We start from the raw sequence: 20,221 nt of genomic DNA, 5'->3' as shown, positions 1-20,221 counted from the left end.
GTTTTTTGCTTTAGAGTATCTTGTAATTATAGTGTCTTCCAGTAATTTTGTATAATTCTACTTGCATTATTTTTGTGCACATTGGTTTTTTTGAAGGTCAGTTCTTTACTCCTGAAATTCATAGAGCATGTTGAATAATCCAGCTTTTAGCGCTGATGGGAAATGGGATAACCAGGCTGCTGAAGTGTTGAAACTGGTGAAGTATTTGTAGTGTGATATGCTGAGAAAACCTAAGCAGTAATGCTTGAGGAGAGAATGGTTGAAAGAGTCTGTTGCAACCTGATGAATTCAAATGGGATAACAAGTTGGTGAGAGGTACCAGCCTTGCCTCATGGTAGGCTGAGCCCAGTGTTTTCACAATGCATAAAATGTCTAATTTGCAATGTACAGATCTTAGAAAATGTAGCATATGTTGTGTATGCATGGATGAAAGGAAGGAGTCTGGCCCTTGTCCCCAGGAAATAACTGTTTTTTCTTGGTGGAGTGGCTGAGGGAAAAAGGAAGGTGCTAGAAATAATTTGTCAGGTTTGACTGAAGATAACTTGTGGTCAAAGCCTGTGAAGATGTGAAGACAAAAGACGATAGAAGTAAAAATTGCTATTTTATTTACTCATTTTACATTCATGTTAGAAGATGAATGCAGGAGGAAAACCCATTCCTGCTCTGTGGTGGGAAAGGCTCAGAGCAGGGGAGTTGTTTCCATAGGAGCTCTGGGCACTGGTGGCTGTCAGTGCTCCAAGGGAGGTGTTGTGTTCCTGTGCTCTGCTCCTGCCCCAACTCAGCCACTGCTCTGGGGTTCAGCTTCTGAGGGCTACCAGAGGAGTTGTGGATTGTGGCTGTTATGCTCTACTTTAAAAATGCAGCAGGTAGTCTGCATTTTCTGAGTTGTAACCTGAGATTTCCAGCTAGGCACTCTTAAATGAAACTTCCCTTTGAGATTTTGCTATATGCAAAATGCATGATGTGATAACAAACTAAAATTTAATTCAATGAAAAATTCTGAAAAGGGGTTCAAGAAGCTAAATATACAGTGTTATTCCAGGTATGTTGAGAAGCCTACCACAAGTCAGTCATGTCTTTTTTCTGTTTTACAGGTCAACTGTATTACTAGAGAGGAGAGCTGTGGAAAAACTCAAGGTACCTAAAACATTTTGCTGCCTGAATTCTTGCTGTGTTCTAGTGTAACAATATTAAGGGGGAAGAGGGAACTGAATCAGTGAACTGCCACTTTTAAAGTTGTTTTATTAAAAACCACAGACAAAAAAGCCCCATCACAATAATCTCATTAATGTTGTGCAAAATACTTTCGTGGGATTAAGTTTTACCTTAGCTTTGGTGTGTGTACAAGAGTCTGAACAAAGCTGCATAATACTTGCTGTAGATATATAATAGAACTGCACAGACATAAGGATATTGAGGTGTTCTGCAAGTTCCAGCCCCAGTGAGGTGGATATACCCCGCTTTTTGTACAGTGGGGTACAGGCACCAGCTGATGATAAATATCATCAAAGACGAGTGAGTGTGGTGATTGCAGCTTTGACTTTCTTCAGGGCAGTTAGCAGACTTAGCTAACAGCAGTTAACTGCTCCATGGACAGCTCCTAAAGATGCAAAAGGAGTGGCATGAAGATGGCAGAACCTGACAGCAGCCTGGATTCTACAAGCTGGAACTGGGGATTCTTTTATACATTTTTCAGACACTTCTGTTAATGTCTTACAAGTGTATCTGTGGTATAGATAACATATATTGTGTTGTGGTCTTTATAATAACAGGCAGCAAACACTCTTGCAGTAGAATATTTTAGGGATTTGAGTGCCTAATCTCTTATCTGAAGTATTTTTGTCTAGCACTCTTTTATCTAGCTCCCCAGGTCTTTATTAAAATAAGACAGTGTTATAACTTGCGTTTTCATGTCTGTTATGTAACTAAAAAGACTATATTAAAATAATCCTGTTGCTAGCACTTGGTTAGGGCTCTTTTGAAAGATTTTTCTTAGTTGGAGAAAGTTTTTCTCCTTTCTTTGCTGTGGAGTATTATCTGTGAGATGCTACATGTACCTTGCAAATGGAATGCTATGAGGCAGAAGCAAGGAAGAAGTCAAAATATTATCACTTCATCAAAATGGAAAGACAGTGGCTTTTAGTAATAAAAGCTGATTTTATACTTCTGTACACTTCAAATTGAGAGGAGCTGAGCTGCCTCCTTCCACTAAGAGTGCATCAACTTGTTACTTGTGAGTAGTGATGTAGTGAACTCTGGTTCCTTCTGTCCTGTGGATGCTAAGTTTGTGTTTGTAGCTGTGTAGGTTGCTTGTGCCACACACGCAAAAGCAGTTTGCTACAGATGAGAGTAGAGTTTATATGCAATTAATCTCTCAAATTTCTACTATAAATACATCTTTCAGAGATGAGTTACATGAAGTCTTTGTGATTGATGGAAAAAATAAAGGACATTTTCTTTTTGTTTGAAGAGTACGAGAATTTAAAAGAAAGGGCAGTGCAACTTATGGTCCTGGTAAAAACAAAATGTGTTCAGTTCTTGACCTGCTGGTGGTAGTTAGGCTTACATTGCACATGATACAAAACTACTTATGTCTGTAATTTAGACAGAATTGAAAATACAGGAGAGCAAAACCTGTCTGCTGTCCAAGAGCAAAACCAACAGTGTTGTTGTCACTGATGTGTTCAATTATGCCTTTTATTTCAAGAAGCTGTGTAATTTCTTTGTTCTTTCACTTTTACTTTAAGATGATTCAGATCATTGGTTCCATCTTGAAACTGATGTCTTCTGTGATGCTTGGGGTATTTAAAATACAAGATGTTTTCCTGGGAACTTGGGAGAGTGCTAGACATGGAGCCCCAGTGTGGCTACATTCCCTGCAGTGTTGGACTGGCTTCTGCTGCAGGCTCCTGGTAAGATGAGAAGCTGGCAAAAAGCATAAAAAGGAATTAATGTGTAGCTGGAAAAAAGATACAAGGGACTCTTAGACATTTTATCTGGCGTCTCCAGTGCTGAAGGAGAGGTTTCTATCTCTTTGCTCATTTTAGACAAGGGATTTTACTCCTGATGTTTTTTTGCCCCTCACTGTGCAGAACCTGTCAAATCCTTTTCCTGACACTTTCTCCCCCATCAGTCCCTCAAAAAGACTTCAAAAGAGATTTTTCCCAATTGCAAAAGGAACCAGGCATGGCCTTTCTAACTCACCCTGCATTTGAAGCATTGATAAGTAACATGTGGCTGGCTCCAAACTGCTGGCTTTCCCAGCCATTTAAAAAAACACGGAGTATGGTTTTAAAAGAAACTACAGGATTGTTCTCTCTTCTTTGCAATCGCCTTTGTGTAATGTGTCCCAAGAGGTTTGATTCTTTTCTGTCTGAAGCAGTGAGAATTCACTACTGTCTTTCTGATTAACACATATTGAAAAGAAATGTCAAATTTTTAAAACTTTTCCATATGGGAAGGGTTTCTTTATTCATAATCTGTGTCACGCTCTTTAAGTTGTAACTTTCTTTTTCTTTAATGCCTTTGGATTATCACTATTTGGAGGTGCCCTAGCAGAAAGAAAAATATTATTTTTAGAACTTGATATTGAGTAAGAGGAGCCTGGAATAAAAATCTACTGTCTTGCATAATTGTTTAAACCTGCTGTGGAGTTTGGCAAAGGTAGAGACTGACAGTTCTTTTCCATAAAATGTGGTTGGGGCTTCATGTTTAAAGACAGGGTATGCCTGAGGACAGCCCTGATCCTTTTAATAAGAGTTAAGCTTGCTTGAAAGGCGAGGCTGAAGATGAAGAAGAATGTAACCTGGGGAGTTTTGAGCTTATTCAATAGCTCCAATCTGATGCATCTCATTATAATGATGGGAGAACATGGTAAAACAATGGCCTTTTTATTTCCTGCTCTAAGGAACAATCTAAAAGTAGACTGTACAAAAATACAGTAAGATGCAAGACTAACAGGAATCTGTCTTCCAATCTATCACCTGAATTGATTTTTCTTGTAAAAATAACAATGAAACTCCAAGCCCTCCCTGAAATACAGATAGTGTAGCTGTATTGCCCATAACCATTTCACTTGGTCAAATAAAATTCAACATTGTCTCTTAACTGTTGGGAAAGCTGTACTCTCTCCATGGTTTGTGTGAGGAGAGCGCAGATCTTGAACTATTGAAATGTTCAAATGGTTTGTTGGAGCCGTTTTTGAAAACATCTCACAGAACTCTTAAGATTCAGCAAGTTGGTAAAGTTGGTATTTCTTCTGTAGTGTCTTTCTGTCTCGGATATGAAGCATATTTCTAAGCTGCAGGTGGCATTACTCATTTAGACTGTTAAAATCCCCTTACACATAGTACTGAGGAAGAGGTCAAGGTAGGGCAGAGGAGAACAGTTGCCGAAGTATTTTTGCATGTTACCAGTGTGGAGTTGACTAAACCTTTTGTCTGTGCCCTACTGAAGTGTCAGCCTTTAGTGTCCCATTCCTGCCACCTGTGCACACCCTGTTTTCCAGCTCTGCTGAAGGTCATGTTCCTAACTAGGCTGCTGTAGTGTTGATGGTTTTGAGCCCCTGAGCTTTCTAATCCTTGAAAGAGGCTAGATGTGTTTGTGGGACTATTTTAAGCATGCTCTTGAGTGCTTTCCTCCCACCCTGCCCAGCATCTTTCAACATTCCCTCTCCATTCTCCAAACAGCCCTCACCCTTCCAGCCCATCAAGGAGGAATTGGGATGAACATTGGCTGAAAATCCCTTCACGCAGGATGCTTCCTAGGGTCAAGCAAGGGAAAGTGTTTAATAAGTGTTTACTCCTGAATGTATTCATGCAAATATGGAAAGATTGTTTTCTCCATATTCCGTCTCAGCTACCAGCCCTGATGGAACCATATTTAATCATCCCAAAAGCCTGGGGTCCTCTGGTTAAATGTAAGTTTATTGTCCCCTCTGAGCCCCATTGTCAATGAACTTCCTGATTTTGGTCCGTTTTTTAATTGGTGCTGTTTAAGTTGCTCAGATGTGGCTCTTCAAATGTCAGTGACTGTAGATAATCCTGTCTGCATGAATGATGAAACAGAATATGTGACACAAGTGTATTTCTGCCTTAAATGCCTGTTTCCAGTAAAAAGAAGTTGTCTTGCAGTCTGATAACAAAGACAAAATTAAACACGGATTTGGGCTTATGCACATTTCATGCAATTATGTAATCTGATGCTTTTTTTCTCTAAAGAATTAATTTAAGCTTTTTTTATTCCTAGTATGAGAAGTTTCAATGCATAGAAGTCTGAGTCTTTGCTTTTATCTCATTAAATATTTGTAGTTACAGACAGTAATATTTGTTCATGCTGTGTCTGCAATCTGTTTTTCTTGTTCAGATTGAAAGGTAACCACATTAATTGTGAAGAGCATTTGCATTTAAGGTCCTCCATTGGTTGGACTTTTCTTTCCTGTTGAGATGAAGAAACTCTCTGGAACTCAGTTCCTGTTTACTTGGCTGTCTCAACCTTGTCCTGTATGGATGTGACAGTGGTGTTTTATGTCCTCCATTTCTCCAGCTTTCCCTGCTGGTGGTAGTGCTCCTTCTGAACTGAGCTGTTCGCTGTGACCAGTTCACCAGAGCACTGGAGCTCTGCCCAGATACTCATAACAAATGAAATAAAATGTGGGATATATATTGTGCAAGTTAAAGTAATCAAAGAGAACTAAAAAAAAATAAAAAATATAAAAGGAGATCCTGTTCAACATTTCTATAATTGTTGCCTTTCTCCTGAAGAAACACTTGCTTTGTGTGTAGCTCCTGTTGCTTTTAGTACATATGTGAAAGAGCTGTCGGGTTGTTAGTTGTGTCTTTAATCATTATTTTAAAAACACGATAATTTTCAGCATAGATTGTTGTTACAAAATAGAACCTGGTTCTCTGTAACCTCAGCACCAAGTGATGATTGTCTTGTCTCAAAAGAGCCAAACATAAAGTTTCTCTGGCATAAACAGACTAAATTTGAGCGCTTGTACTGCTTCTGTCATGGTGATGGAAAGCTGGAGTAGCTTAGAAGTTGAGGATGAGGAAGATTAATAAGTACAACAGGAAAACATCACACTAGGATATTTCCAGAATTGCTGCTACTTGGATGATCCGTAGCAGTAAGGAAGGCTTATCCAAATTCCTGCAACCTTTTAAATGTGAATAGGGTGCTTGAAGCAAAGATCCCATTTCCTCCTCGGGCATGCTGCTAATCCCTGAGTTTGTGCAGAATTTCTGTAGCTGTTACTTCTGCTGAAGATTTAGGAAAAAGACATTCAGGCTTTCCAAGACAGCTCAGCTTTCGAAGGCTTTTTTTTGCTTAAGTTAAAATACTGAAGTGTTGGTGCTGCTTTTTTATTTTCCCCTTTTGTCTTTTGCTTTTTGTTCCCCTTGAGTGCCTGGAACATGTTGAAGAGTGTTGGATTGCTCTTTGCCATTTTCCCTTTCCAAGGTCCCTTTCATGGAAACAGTTTGCTGGCAGCAGATAAGTGTCTGTATCTCATTCCCAGTCAAATTCCTCAGTCCATGTGATAAAGAGTTCCATGCGAGGCAGGAGGAGGAAGAGGACAGCATTCATGTGAAGTCTCTGATTGCAGAAGGGGGCAGAGGAGCTTGCTGGGCACCTCCAGCCGGAATTGTAGGGAGTTGCTGGGCATGGGAGAGAAGCATTGGAGATCTGGCGTTCACAACACAAGACCATTTTCCAGCTGACACAAGAAGGTTGTTACAAGTTAGTAATACAGATTGTTTTATCAGATCCTGTTAATTATAAATTAATGAAGAACAGCTCTGCAAAGAGGAGCTGATGTAATTCTTCTAAGTTGCTTGTGTCATGGCGATCAGATTTTCAGCTCTTTCTGTATGATGATGGAATTAAAGCTGGAAATGCTATTCAGAGTTGCAGACTGGTATATTTTAAGTGATCAGGCTTATAACTGCAAGAGAATAGATCTACCTTAAAATTAAATATTTTTTCCAAAAGATAAACTCATTCTATTTTGCTAGCATTATAGCTATTAATGAAAGGGCTTTAATTGTGTCTCTCTACATCTACCACATTATACTTAATTTTTTTTAATTGCTCCTTGGTGTAGGAATAAATCTGTTCCTGATGACTTAAAACTGCTGAATCTTTGTAAAGCATAAAAAACGTGGCAAGATGTGTATTAGCTCACCATGATGTGTTTACTGTGGAGATTGTTGGATTTTATCAGGTTTGGCTTTATTAATCAGCTGCATACAGTGAATGAGGAATATGTGTTTTAAAACTGGATTTTTTTCTAAAGTAGTTACAAACCTTGAAACTGTCCCACTCAGTACCAATTTAACTTCAGCAGCTGCCTGTAGTTTTGTGATTTTTCCTCCCTTCACTTATTGAGCTGTACTCAGAGATTATAACATCCTTAGAAAATGTTGATATTTAGAAATCCAGTTTCTTGTTTCCCGTCTGCTGAAGCTGGATTTGTATAACTTCTTGACAGTTCAGTTGTAGTAACATGAAGGTTTTCTCTGTCTGCTAATGACCAATGACTCTTCATGGAGAAGAGTCTGTTAAATGTGGAAATTTAAGGCTTGGTTTTAAGGAAATTTAAGGCAGGTTAAAACAAACTCAGTCAAGTTCTTTGTAGCTGATGCTCCCTTAATTCTGCTCCTCCTGCAGAGCTTAGACTGCTAACTGAGACTTGCCAACACTCAAGTCTCTGCTGGTTATCAGCGTGGAGTGCTAGGAACTGGGATTTGTGGTGTGTCATCTTAGGCTTAGGGGAGTCTTGGTTGAAGGGGAATGGGGTAAAAAAAAAAATCACTAACAAAACATGAAAGTCTGATTTCTTTATGCTCCACATTCAGGAGCAGTTTTCAGTGGTTGACAGCTGCTGCTATTGCCCAGTGTCTACACCTTAATGTAGAGCTAAGGAGGGTTTCATTTCAAGAAGTTCAGTTTGAAGCTTATGTATACCAGTAATTGGAGTAACCTATAATTATCTAAATTTTAAATTTAATTTAATCACTTTTTTATACTAACAGTAATGCAGCTACACAAATTGGTGAATGAGTTGCTGAATGAAATGTGTTTATTCTCCATGGAAATGAACCACTTATACTTCACATAGGCTGTTACTTCAGATTGAGTTAAAATTCTCTAATAAACTAAAGCAGTCAATCCTTCAAATATTGCAATTAAACAACAATAAAACAAACCCATCTGCATTCTGTTTGCAGTGTTTGAGTATGTGTTCTTAAAAAAAAGTTTTGAAACATTGTAACACACAATACCAACAGTGGTTATACTACACTGAACATCACCTTGATGTTCGGGCCAGCAACCTGCTATGATGAAAGTACGGAAGGAAGCAATTTTGTGTTTCCAAATCTTGTGGATGCAAGTCTGAAGCTTGTTGAAGGCAGTAACTTCAGAAAGCACCAGTGTTGCTCTCAGTACGTTTGTGTCTGGGACAGCAAAGCTGCTCTTCCCTGGCTCCCAAGAATGTGTTTGTCTGATTCAAGTTCAGTGGCCTGAGCAGTGCAATTTCCCTGCCAGCCTCCTGCCTTTGCTAGTCATAAAAATGAATATGCTTGTTATAAGGAAGTTAAAGCCTGCAGGTGGCTTTTAAAAGAATGAATTAGAATTTGGATAGAATATATACCTATCTTCTGAAGACTTCAAACTTTTTGCTGTTGCTACTTTTTATTTTTAAGAGGCAAGGAGCGGTTTATAGCAGGGTTTAGGAATCTCTTAGCAACAAGGAACCATCTTTCAAAAGTTGAAGTTTTTGCTGAAGTAAATAGAAGGGGGAAAAAACTCTCTTACAAATTAAATTTTAAAGTATAATAAGTCTGGCCAAAAGATATTCTGAGAAACAATTTGCTAAAGATACCAGAGCCAGCAATAAATCCTTTAAATTGAATCATTTCAAGTACATCAGGAATGAACATCCTGCCAGACATACTGGAGAGCTGATAGATGACTGAAGTATAGAAGAAATACATGGTGAACATAGGGCACAGTAAAAAAGCTAAATGGTTTTTATCCAAGACGACTTTCCTGAGAGATTTTAGGGCAGAAACTTCACTTTGTAGGTCATATTTTGAGAATTGGTCTCAAACTGAAATGTTGGTTAAAAAGATTTTTAGAACATAGAAAAAAAAGTAGCAAATTGCTAGGAGTAGATACCATTTACCCAAGAGAGCTTATGGTAACCACCAGTGACAACATTGATCTGGCAACTGTGATCTGTTGCTTAAAATGGCTGTGAGATCAGAGCAGGAAGATAGACAAACACAATTTCAATGTATTTAAAGCATTCCAGGAATAGCCAGGGTACCACAGACCTGCAGGTCTGTACAGGCAAGTTGGTGTGTTTCGTTAGGAACAAAGACCACAAAATTGGTAAACACGTGGCAAATGCGTGGGCAAAAACTTATCTCAGGATTTGAGGGAAGTACTCGTGCATTTCAGATAGAAGGCCTTTAACCTTAGGGTGGGACATGCAGTTATTTAGGTCTCGTTTTCCTGCTCTTCAGCCTGCAGAGTTGAACTTGCTGTTGGTGTGAATTGTAAAAAAACCCTAATCATTTGCTCTGTAATTGTATAACTTTTTGAAAAATGTTCTCACTTAACAGCCAGGAACAGAATACTATACCGCAATGTAACTTAGTGATAAATTAGATGGACCCCAATAAATAACTGGATTATAGGAAACAGTGGACTGAAATTAACTGTGTTGTCTCAAGAACACTTAATGACACATATGTAATAAAAATATTTTACTGCTGGTGTACGTTAATTTAGATGTGAATGTTTGTTTAATTTTGGTCAGGTTCTGACCACAAGATGTAGGTGAAGCTTACTTTGTGGTATGTGTGGCATTGTCAGTAAGAAGACTTCTATGAAATCTGCCAAGTCTGAATTTTCTCCTGTCTTTGTATGCCATTGGCACGCATCATACTGAATGTTTGTGACTCTTTCTTACATCACTGATAACGCACATTTCTTGGTAAGAAGATACAAAATAAATAAGGTAAAGTGTCATATTGGCATCATACCAGGCTTTAGGGAAAAAAATATTGTTTGGACTAAAAACAGTTTCAGGCTTTTTCACGGCTAGAGCCTCTTTAAGGTACTTAATGATGGTGAAATAGCTTTAAAGTGAAACAGATTTACTAGAGCAGCCGAAAGGCCCTCTCCAGCATCTGTCAGCTTGATACCAGTTTTGTACCAAAGAATTACAAAATGGCCAAGGGTTACCAGAAAGATAAGGTTACTTCCATGGAAATATTTTCTTTCACCAAATCTTTCCCTTAGGCTTTGGGAGTATACACTGTAGATAAAATTATGCTATTCTCTTTCAAGCATAAAACATGAAGTTTGCACCATTGCTATTTTGCACATTGTGTCATATGGAAGAAAGCATATGTTTGTAGGTGGGTACTGATAAGCTTGTATGATTTAGAAAAGTATTCAAAAATCCTCTCATCTTAACCATAACTTAGTGTTGCGTGTTTGTCATGCATCATGCCAATTCAGCCCTGGCTCATCAAACTGTCATGCAAGGAGGAGAGCATAAATCAGCTTTTACAAAATACATTTCAGTACAGTGCATTCAATACATTTCACTGCAATAAACTCTTTATTGCCATGAATACAGCAAGGTGCTTGTAGTGGGCTGATGGATGTGAGGGGTTTGTTGTTGCCTTTACTCCACTTTCAGCATGAACCATTAAAGGATTTCTACTATAAAGAAGTGCTTTGTTTATTTACATGTCATGCTAACACTGAGATGTAGAGACTCTAGTACCATGTTGATGTCAAGTGTGAGTTGTGCAGTGCATTTGCTAACTTTTTGGCTCATTTTTCATTCTTGACAGCAACAGTAAAATACAGAAGACAGTCTTTGAGATGCACATTAGCTTCAAGCACTTACTGAGAATGGGAGAGAAAGCCTTGTCATTACTTTAAAAATCATTTATGGAATTTGTTAAACACTACTTCCTATTAAGCTTGTTTGCTTTATAATAGTCTCCATGGATGAACGTTTGTAATCAATTAAATTTGTATTTTGATTGCAAACCAAATATATATCTGCTACCTTTCCTCTGTTCCTCCTTCCTTCACTTTTTCCTCCTGTTCTATTCCCTACATGTTGAGGTTTTATTTTTTTATATTTTTTGAGGAATTGGTCATATATTTTTACTTAATGGTTGTTATGTTGGCAGCTCTTGCAGTTGGTATTCTGAAACCTTGTTTGTGCCTGGTGACAGTTTCTCACAGCATATTTTAGTCTACACTCACACTGTTGCCAGATCTTGGGATGTGCTTGGCACCGAGGTTCTCATTTTATACTGTGTTGTATCTCACTGCTGAGAATTGGTCTGTAATATGTGGTGTTGACTTGGACAATGTAAAAAAAGACCTCTGGTTGTGAGATGCATAGAAAAGTGTATTACCCGTTGTGCACGTGAATTGCAATAATTTACTGAATTGGTTTTATATATGCCACTTGGATTTTTTCCCCCTGGGCTAATAAAATAGTTAAGTGATCTCTTCTTACATGTTCATTCTGCCTTGCCTGTGGCTTGTCAGTGTTTCAGAGCAGCACGTGCCTTGCATAACTCAAGATCCCTGCAATATCAGTGCCTGCTTGTGGATTGTGTGCCTCTGTTGGAACAACTCTAAGTGTATGGCTCAGCCAATGAAGTCTAGATAATTACTCACTTCATGCCAGAGAGAGCTTAGCTAGACAGTGAATTCAAGTGCTATGTAATTATCTGAAGTTAGGCAGAAAGAATTGCACTCTAGGACCTAATGGTTTCACAAACATAAATGATGAACGTGAAGATGTTAAATTTCAGTACTCAGTAGATAATATAGATGATAAATGAAAGCTGTTGCTTTAGGACTTAGGAATTTTTCTTTCGAACTGGGACCTTTTAGACATTGAGCAACTTTGTTCCTGATTCACATCTCAGAGAGAAAAGAACTTAGGTCATCCCAAGTGACTCACAAATTATTTAACTGTGAAGTATGAACTTCTCTTGCAAGTTCAGATGGTGCTATTTATCCTTAACTATTATGTGATAGTAAGCATTTCTAGGCACAATCAAACAACTTCCACATTTCAATAATTATTCCAGCAAATGTGATATATGTTCATATTCAGCATAAGTAAAACAATTTGCATGTATTACAGCTGGATGTGAAAATTAGGGCTTTCTAAACCCCCTTTGCATTCTTTTGGTGTGAAATTTTTTGCTGTGTATCAAATGTGAGAGGTGTGCACAGCTAAACCTCACTATTACTCATCTGTAAGTCTGGTTTGGGACATAAGTGGTATGTGGGCTTGCCAGCTTGAAGCATCATGCCAAAATTTAAATGGTAAATCCTTACAAGCCGAAGAATTGTGGTTTATTTCTGGGGTAGATCTTTCATGCTTTTAAAGAGCACAAAGATCTTGGATAGGTTTGCTTCACAAGAGAGAATTTTGCTCTGGAGAAGTAGCAAACAGAAGAGACTAGTCAGTGAAGAGCTGTGTTCAGTTAGCCAGTTGGCGTATGTGCACTTGCAAGATTCACTTGAATGATTTCTATTTGTAGTGCTCAGCTGAGTTCTACTGATGCAGTGAAACTTACTGTTATCACTTTTAGCATCTATCAGTATTTTCACAGCCTTCTATCAAAATATTGCTGAAAACTGAGCCTGAGAAACAAATTTGAAATCAATAACTAACACCCATTCTAGTTAGTGTGGCTGGGGGAGGAGGAATTTTTAAGCTACATAATTTTTTAAGGCCTCTGCAGCTCTAGCATCATTCCTTTCTTTACTGAGATATCTTCCATTTTGAGGTAAGTCTAAAAAAGCCTTTAATCCTTCTGGGATTTTTAAGGACTTCTCCATGTTCTACTATTTAAAAATACTTTTGTCTTGTATTATCCAATATTTAGAATAAGTAGGATATTAAGAACAAAAATTATTTGCATTGCTGAACTTCCTGTGAAAAGAACTGATAGTCTTGGGAAGGTGGCCTATGTACCTTGGAGGTCTTGGCATTTCTCAGTGTGATGTGGTTGACTGATCACCTCCAGAAACTTTCTGTGCATGTTTCTAACATGTGAAAAAGCCAGGTTTTGCTGTGGCAGACAGTAAGCAATGTAGGAAATCATCCCCCCATGGATCTGCCCAATGTTGGGTAGCTAAAAATGAAATTGTGGGAAGAATGATGCGTGCTGTTCTTGCTTTCCAGCGGCAGTGGAACTGTTCATGCAGCAATATAGTGAGATTACATGAAGTCTAAATTGTGCTGTGCTTCTGATTTAAAAATGTGCTGCTTCTGTTTAACTTTTATTGACTCATTGGTTCCAAGAGAGAAAAAAAGGATGGTATTTTAAGCTGTCTGTACAAATTTATATCTTCCAGTCAACCATAGGGTTTGGATTTACTTTCCTTGAGAAAAATTAAATTACTGAAAGTCCTCTTCTTTTCTGTTTTCTAAATTTTAACACTGCATGATTGTATCATGGTTTTGGAGATTATACCAAGCTTCCAGAAGCATAGCTCTAAACTTTAGAGATCCTTTCTTGAAAAGGTAATGTTTAAATATTTCATCAATCTTGTTTGCTAGAAGGATATTTTTCTACCATTTGTTTTATTACTGTATGGACATTTCACAGTTTTATTTCTGCAGAATGTTTTTCTTTCCACGCATTGGGGCACAAGCGTGTAGTTTTAGCAGGCTCAGTTTATTCAACAAAATACACAAGCTGGTACTTCATTGTTTTTTTGTGAAGGGAATAGCCCTGTGATAGTTACTTCTTACCATAGGCCCTGGTCTTGAAAATGGTCAAGTGAAAATACTTTCTTATTAGTGTCATTCTTTTGAATACCTGTACAGTTTTTAGAGGATTGATTGCTCCATCCAATGAAAAGGTGACTTGCTGCTACCAAAAATCAAAGGAGCTATTTTTTACTGGTGGTGTTGGAGCTGAAGAAAAAAATGCTAATAATATATATTACAAGTGTTTTTCTGTGTGTGGCTTTACCCAGCAAAAAGGAATCAATTTGGAATTTTTATATGGGGATGGGCTTAGATTAACGTAGGGAAAAAATATATGTTGTTTTTTTTAAATTATTAAAAGTATTAGAGGAAAAAATTAGCTGTTCATGTAAACTAGTGAGTTTGAGTGGGCAGAAGTTTCCAGGGCTCTAACAGGGTGAGGTTTGTTGATGGTACCTATAGCATCCCCCTTTTATGTACTCTGTGTCTTTCCTGAAATCCCAAGGGTGGCATGAGGGGATTTCATTCATAGGAAAGACTCTAAAGGACTGAATTCTGCCTTAAGTTCTGGGGCCTCAGGGCTGCAAGCATTGGTGAGATTCATTACTAATAAGTCTTACTCTAGAATGGATGGAGCCAAGTCTCTATTGCAACTTTGCTGGGAAAGCATGATCCCAAGTCAAAGTAACAGCTTTTGTGAGGTGCCCCCAGATCTACCTGTCTGACATCAGCCAACATAAAAACACCTTGGCAGAGCTGACACAGACATGCAGGTTTCTGAGCTCATCCCGCCTTGTCTCTGCCAGTGATGGTTGTGCCCTGCAGGCTGAGCCTGGCTTTGCTGGCCTCCCTCTGCCCCAGATAACTTTATCCTCCTAGCACAGATACTCAGTCTGGATTTCATTTCTTCCCCTGCAGCTCCGTGTGATCGCGCGCGCATTCCTGACACGTTACCAGCAGCCCACATCTCCGAAAGGGCCGTATCAGCTTTCAGTGGCCCAAGCTCAGAGGGGAAACAGCCCAGTTCCTCCATGCACAAACAGCTGGGCAATTGTGGATGGAATTAATTGCTGATATGCACTGGGCTGTGTTTTTCTTCTATTGTCATTTCCTTTGCAGCTGTGAAAGGCAAGGTTTTAAGGCTTTGAAAACAGCACAGACCGTCTCAGTGGGAGTAATGTAAGAGTACTGAAATATACGTGTAGATTAGGATTTGCATACGAAGTAAAACCTCTCCTAAGATGTAGCAACCAGTGCTCTTGACATTGATATTCAAATTCCTGGTGCACCTTGTGAAATTAATTTCTGATTTTAGATTTCCAGCTTGAGAAAAAAATCTGGCTGACGAGATCTGGATTTCTGAAAGCAGTAATCATTGTTTTTTGAACCTAGGAGCCTGAAGCTGAGCGTTGAAAGCAATCTGTTATGAAAATGGTTGTCTTCCATGTATACTCTTGGAGCTAATTTATAAAATGAGCTGATGCTGCTTTAGCCAAATGTGAAACAGTCAAGTTGCTGAAAGTCATGTTCCAGCCCAGCAGTTATGGGAAATTTATCACGAGGTTGGAAAATACATATGTTATCAACAGGGCTGCATGTCTGCCTCGAGGCTTCACCCAGCCCATAACAATCCAAAAACAAATCACCCATCACAAATGAAAAAATGCTGTCAAAAGTAGATTCTAAGCCCTAATGCTGTCAGAAGCTGCAGCATGCTGGGCTTAGTTGTAAAATCAGTGGAAAATGTGTGGTACCTGTTGTTGAAGATAATAATTTTGTGAGCTTCCAGTATAAAAGTATAACAGATCTTTTTCCCCTTGTTTATTAAACTGTTTTAAATGCACTTTTGTTTTATGGAATTGTTACACCTCCCCTACTAGTAGGCTTATGCTGCCATGCAGTATACTCAGGGAAGATCTCTAAGCTCTTTTGCCAAAATAATTACAACTCTCATAAGTATTTTACTAGTACAGTATTTGCATACCATATATTTATAAATAGTGTCATACCTGGAATGAATTGTTTAAACAAATTCTTGAAAAAGGTTTTGTTGTTTTAAGACCTGGTCTTAATAACTAAATAAATGAAGTTGTACAAATACGCTGAAAATGTCCCCACCAGCTTGGGTTGTGTAACTCCTTGTATCTTAAGATGAGTGTTTCAAAGGTTCCACTGAAACCAGAGCCATTATTTGTGGTAAATACTGTACAGAGTGAGGAAGGGTTGACAGACCAAGATCTTTAATAAATAAATAAATAGAAATTGCACAACTCTTGAAGGGAGCCAAACTTTCAGTCTCAGCACCCACATCAGCCAAACTGTTGCAGAGACTGCTGCACAGAGCTGTGGGATTGTACTTCCAGCAAATACAAAGGAGTGCATCCTTGCATCCCAGTTTTTCAGCCTTCCATGCAAGGGATTTCCGCTGTGACCTTGTCTGTCGTGGCTAAGAGCACGCAAGGGGACAGCAACCCAGGTCTGGCTCACATGGTATGCAGGAAGTTCAGCTGTAGTAATTTGATTGTAAATCTGAGCCTGAGAGTCAGTAACTCAAATCATGGCTGTTACTTCAAAGAACGAAGGTTGCCTCCTTGAAGGGCTTTTAGTTTTTATAGCTATACAAAAGTTAACTATTACATAAGTTGTATGTTGTACATATCCATATGTATGGTCATATCTTATTATAAATATACATGTATCATAGGCACCCTGTTCCATATCTGTCATACTAAGTACTTTTTTGGCAGGTAGTAGAAGTTATGGAAACAATTAAAATTCCTGTGCAACACTGGATTACTTATTTGTTTGGAAGAGTGGGTGGTGTTGTAGGGAGGGGAAAAAGGCAGATCTCTGCTTGAAAACCAAAGAGTAAAAGCATTCTGGAGTGGTTTAGCCAGAAGGTCTTTTTGTCAATTTGTGTTTGGACAGAAAGGTCTGAGTATCAAGAATAGAGTTCTGGGGTTTGCACTCTAGTGTATGTTGTTAGTAAATATTTAAGGAATTATAGAGATGCAGTTGTTTTTATGGCCAGTAACCAACTGGTGATCTTTTCAAGGCAATAAACCAGTGTATGAGAACACTGTTCTTAATTACCCTGGCATGTAAGAAGTTGTTAAAGGTTAGAGACTGCTTGTTCTCTGCTCTGCCTTCACTTTAATCTAGTGCCTGTCTGACTGCAAGATTAAGAGTGGCAAAAAAATCCAGCCAGTTTTAAGGAACTCATATAGGAGCTGGGCAATTTAATTCATCCGACAGTGAGTATCTTGATCCAGACTGTCTGCACGGTGTTTTCCTGTGGGTTACGTGACAGGTTGGTGGCATGATTTGCTTTGCAAACCTGTAAATGAGTTCATGTTTGTGAATCTTTCAGCTGTGGTTTCTTTCTCCACCCTTTTCTCATGAATAAACTTGAAAAATATTTAGGACAAGATTTCTCTGGACTCGCCAGGTCTGATGGTATCTTTTTCAACTGTGGTCTTTGTATATATGTACTTCTAAAACAATTGGGAGGTGTGGTGCAGTGTGCTTCCTTGGAGGGAGGCACTGTTAGTAAAGATTACTGATCTGTGAGAAGAGTCAGCTACAGAAAATGCTGAAACTAACACTGCCTGGGAGGAGTCTGTGGCTTTGGTTTTTAACTCCCTTTGAGTTTTGCCAGTAACTTGGAGCAGGGAAATGTTTGGTCAGCTGTGGTGTAACACTGAAAAGATTCTTGTCCTGACAACTACATTTATCAATATAGTAATAACTTCAGTGTCTTAAACAACCACCTGACCTACTACATGAAGAAATTGTATGCAGTCAATAAATACTTCAGATTGTTCTGTGTGTGACTGACAAGCCATAGTTGACTAATGAAATAGAGGATTTGGCAGTGCTAAAGCTCGAGACATCGTTGAGTGAACTTTGTGTAAGAGTGGGTTCATTCAATAAAAAATAAAAGGAGCATTTAAAGAGCCTTTTATTCGTGTCATAAAGATGCTTTGTGCTATTGCAGTTGTGTGTTTGACGGAATGGTTGGGGATGGATGCTGCAGATAGTTGTCTTGTAATATGAGTGTCTTCTATTTGACACCAGCATGATTTTTGCCTTCAGTGTTGTGACATGACTGGTGAGTTACAGTTTCTCTGTTTGAATGGAGTTTCCTACTGTAGTTAATATCACGTATCCATAAATCAGTCTGTTAGCATTGGTCATTCTGTATATTATGGAATGGGTTGGGTTTGTTGGTTTTTTGTTTTGGTTTTTTTTTAAGGAAATGAGATCTGATTTTGCTTCTGCTTAAGCCAAGGAGAACACCAGACTCAGTAGGACTGGGCTTGGAGTTTTGAGGGTTTGTTGGCAGCTAAAGTGAGCACAGCCACATGGGGCACAGGGCTGATTGCATTGTGCTGCAGTACCATGGGTCCCTGTACCTTTGAGCTTTTAAGTCTGTGAAATAAAATGAATCACTTATATTTTGGTTTGTGGTTGAGTTTGGTTTGGAGTTGGTTTTTTTCATTGTTGTTGGTTTGGGGGTTTTTTATAGGTAGGTAATCTTGATATGTTTAAACACATGGCTCTCTAAAACAGCTCATTACTGGTCACACAGTTACAGCAATTGTAAAGAGAGATGTAGTTCCCCATCTCTCTTTACTGTATCAAAGTAGTTCAGCTTCTGTGAGTATGTGTGCTAATGAGTTTTTATCATGTGTGTGAGTAGTAGCAGACTAGATATTCTCCCATATTAGTCACTGTAGTGTGATAGATAATGGAGAAGTCTATTCTCATTTAAAGTTACAGCAGAGTGCATGAGGCAGCCTTCATTAATGTATGCTGCAATCGTATTGAATTTCTTAAATTACATCAGATTCTTTCATTACACCAGAATCAGAGAGATTCTTATGGTAAAGGCATGACCAACTAGTTTTAAGTAGTCTATTAAATTCAGTTTTCTAGTATCCAAAAGCATACCTGCACCCTGGTCAAAGAAAAAAAAAACAAGAGCTAAGTACCCATTATATATTTTAAAATATATAAACTGGGGAGAGGAGATGAACAAAAAGCTTCTAACTTCCAGTAGATTAATCATGCTTTCAACATCTGGAATGAAGGTTTTTCTTAAGCACAGTTTTGAGATACACAATATTAATCCCAAAGCTTTGTGAGGGCGAGCAGAGCTTAGCCTAGGAGGCAGATACTAAGTTCTGGCATTAGTTTTTTTGCATTGTTTCCACATTCTGGCACTCCACTCCTTTTCCTCGCCTCACTGAGCACTGAAAGGGACATAAATTGACATAACTAGATTTTTGTGACTGGGGCAAGGGAAGCAGCCTGAAAGATAAACTTTAACCTGTCATCCTGTCAACAAATTTGCATTGTTAGAAAACTAAGAATTTATATACTGTGGAGTCAAGAATAGTGTGTAGGGACAATGCATTAAGAAAGTCCATATCTGAAGTTAATTTATTTCAGCCTAAAAATAGAAATTTAAACATCCCACTGTCTGATTTGCTTTTCCATTAAAAATTTATGTTTCCCTTTTTCTGTCATAAAAAAAGCTTTGAGTACTCTCACTGCCTAAAGCAAGGAAGTCTGAACTATGACAAAAGTTAATGGGAAAGTAATGGAAGACTTTGGCCTGGCCATGTAGTTTTGGGACTGCTAACTTCTCTTAGCAGTCTATACTGTGTCTTGAGCATGCTGCAGTTCAGTTATGCAACCTTGGGAAGTTTCTCTCCCACTGAATGCACTGTTCCTTTATTAAGGCTAATGGGAGTCATGTGTTCATGTCAGTGGGAAAGCAGACCCTTAAAAATCTTTCTGGTAGATTTGGTGGAAACAGAGCTCACGTTCGTTATTGCTGTTCTGGGCAGTTGGATGTCTCATTAGCGGAGTGTTAATGATGTTCAGTGAACTTCATTACTGGACAAGAGGATGTGGTGAAAATATAAAAGGAGTGACTTTTCAATATTATAATTTCCTGTATTGTTGGATTAATTTATGCCTGTTTTGTCCTTTCTCCCGTCCCAGTACTTACACATTGTGTACCTGGAGTCTGGTGGATGTGATGCTGGGGTTGCCTCAGCCCTGCTGTGGGGGCTCTCTGCCCTGAGCCCGTGCTGTGGCTCCCCTCTCCTGGAAAACTTACAGTAGCAACCATTAGATTGTCAATCCTTCTGCAGCCTCAGGTAGGAAGCAGATTATAAACCCGTATCCAGCAGGTAGGAGCCATATTTTAGCCGTGAGACTGTCAATGCAGTATCTTTACTGAGTGCGGAGGGAGTGAACACAGCTTTGCACAGCCCTGTGGAGAAGGCGATGGCGAGACCCACACCATCCCTTCCCTGAGCAGATGTTCCTGCAAACCCCCACTAACAAAAACAAACCCACCACGTCCCCGCCGAGCCGCAGGATGGGCTGGCCCCATGTGAGGCCGAGCCCTTGGCTGGCAGCAGGAAA

The 20,221-nt window shown here is 38.9% G+C and overlaps 1 protein-coding gene across 3 annotated transcripts in view; it reads left to right on the top strand.

Annotated features, from left to right (window-relative positions):
• Positions 1-1,091: 1,091 nt before the first annotated feature.
• ADD3 (adducin 3) overlaps positions 1,092-20,221 on the top strand; it is a 58,797-nt gene continuing 39,667 nt past the window's right edge. For 2 of the 3 annotated variants that reach the window (XM_031061731.1, XM_031061717.1), the window contains exon 1: positions 1,092-1,137. The gene's annotated coding sequence lies outside the window, so the exon portion shown is untranslated. Of the gene's footprint in view, positions 1,138-4,900; positions 4,919-20,221 lie in introns of those variants that run through there. The other variant, XM_031061726.1, reaches the window with a different exon arrangement.

Source organism: Geospiza fortis, unplaced genomic scaffold (assembly GCF_000277835.1).
Source record: "Geospiza fortis unplaced genomic scaffold, GeoFor_1.0 scaffold130, whole genome shotgun sequence".
Classification (NCBI taxonomy): domain Eukaryota; kingdom Metazoa; phylum Chordata; class Aves; order Passeriformes; family Thraupidae; genus Geospiza; species Geospiza fortis.
The sequence above is the reverse complement of the archived record's forward strand: the minus strand, read 5'-3'. Positions and strand labels throughout refer to the sequence as shown.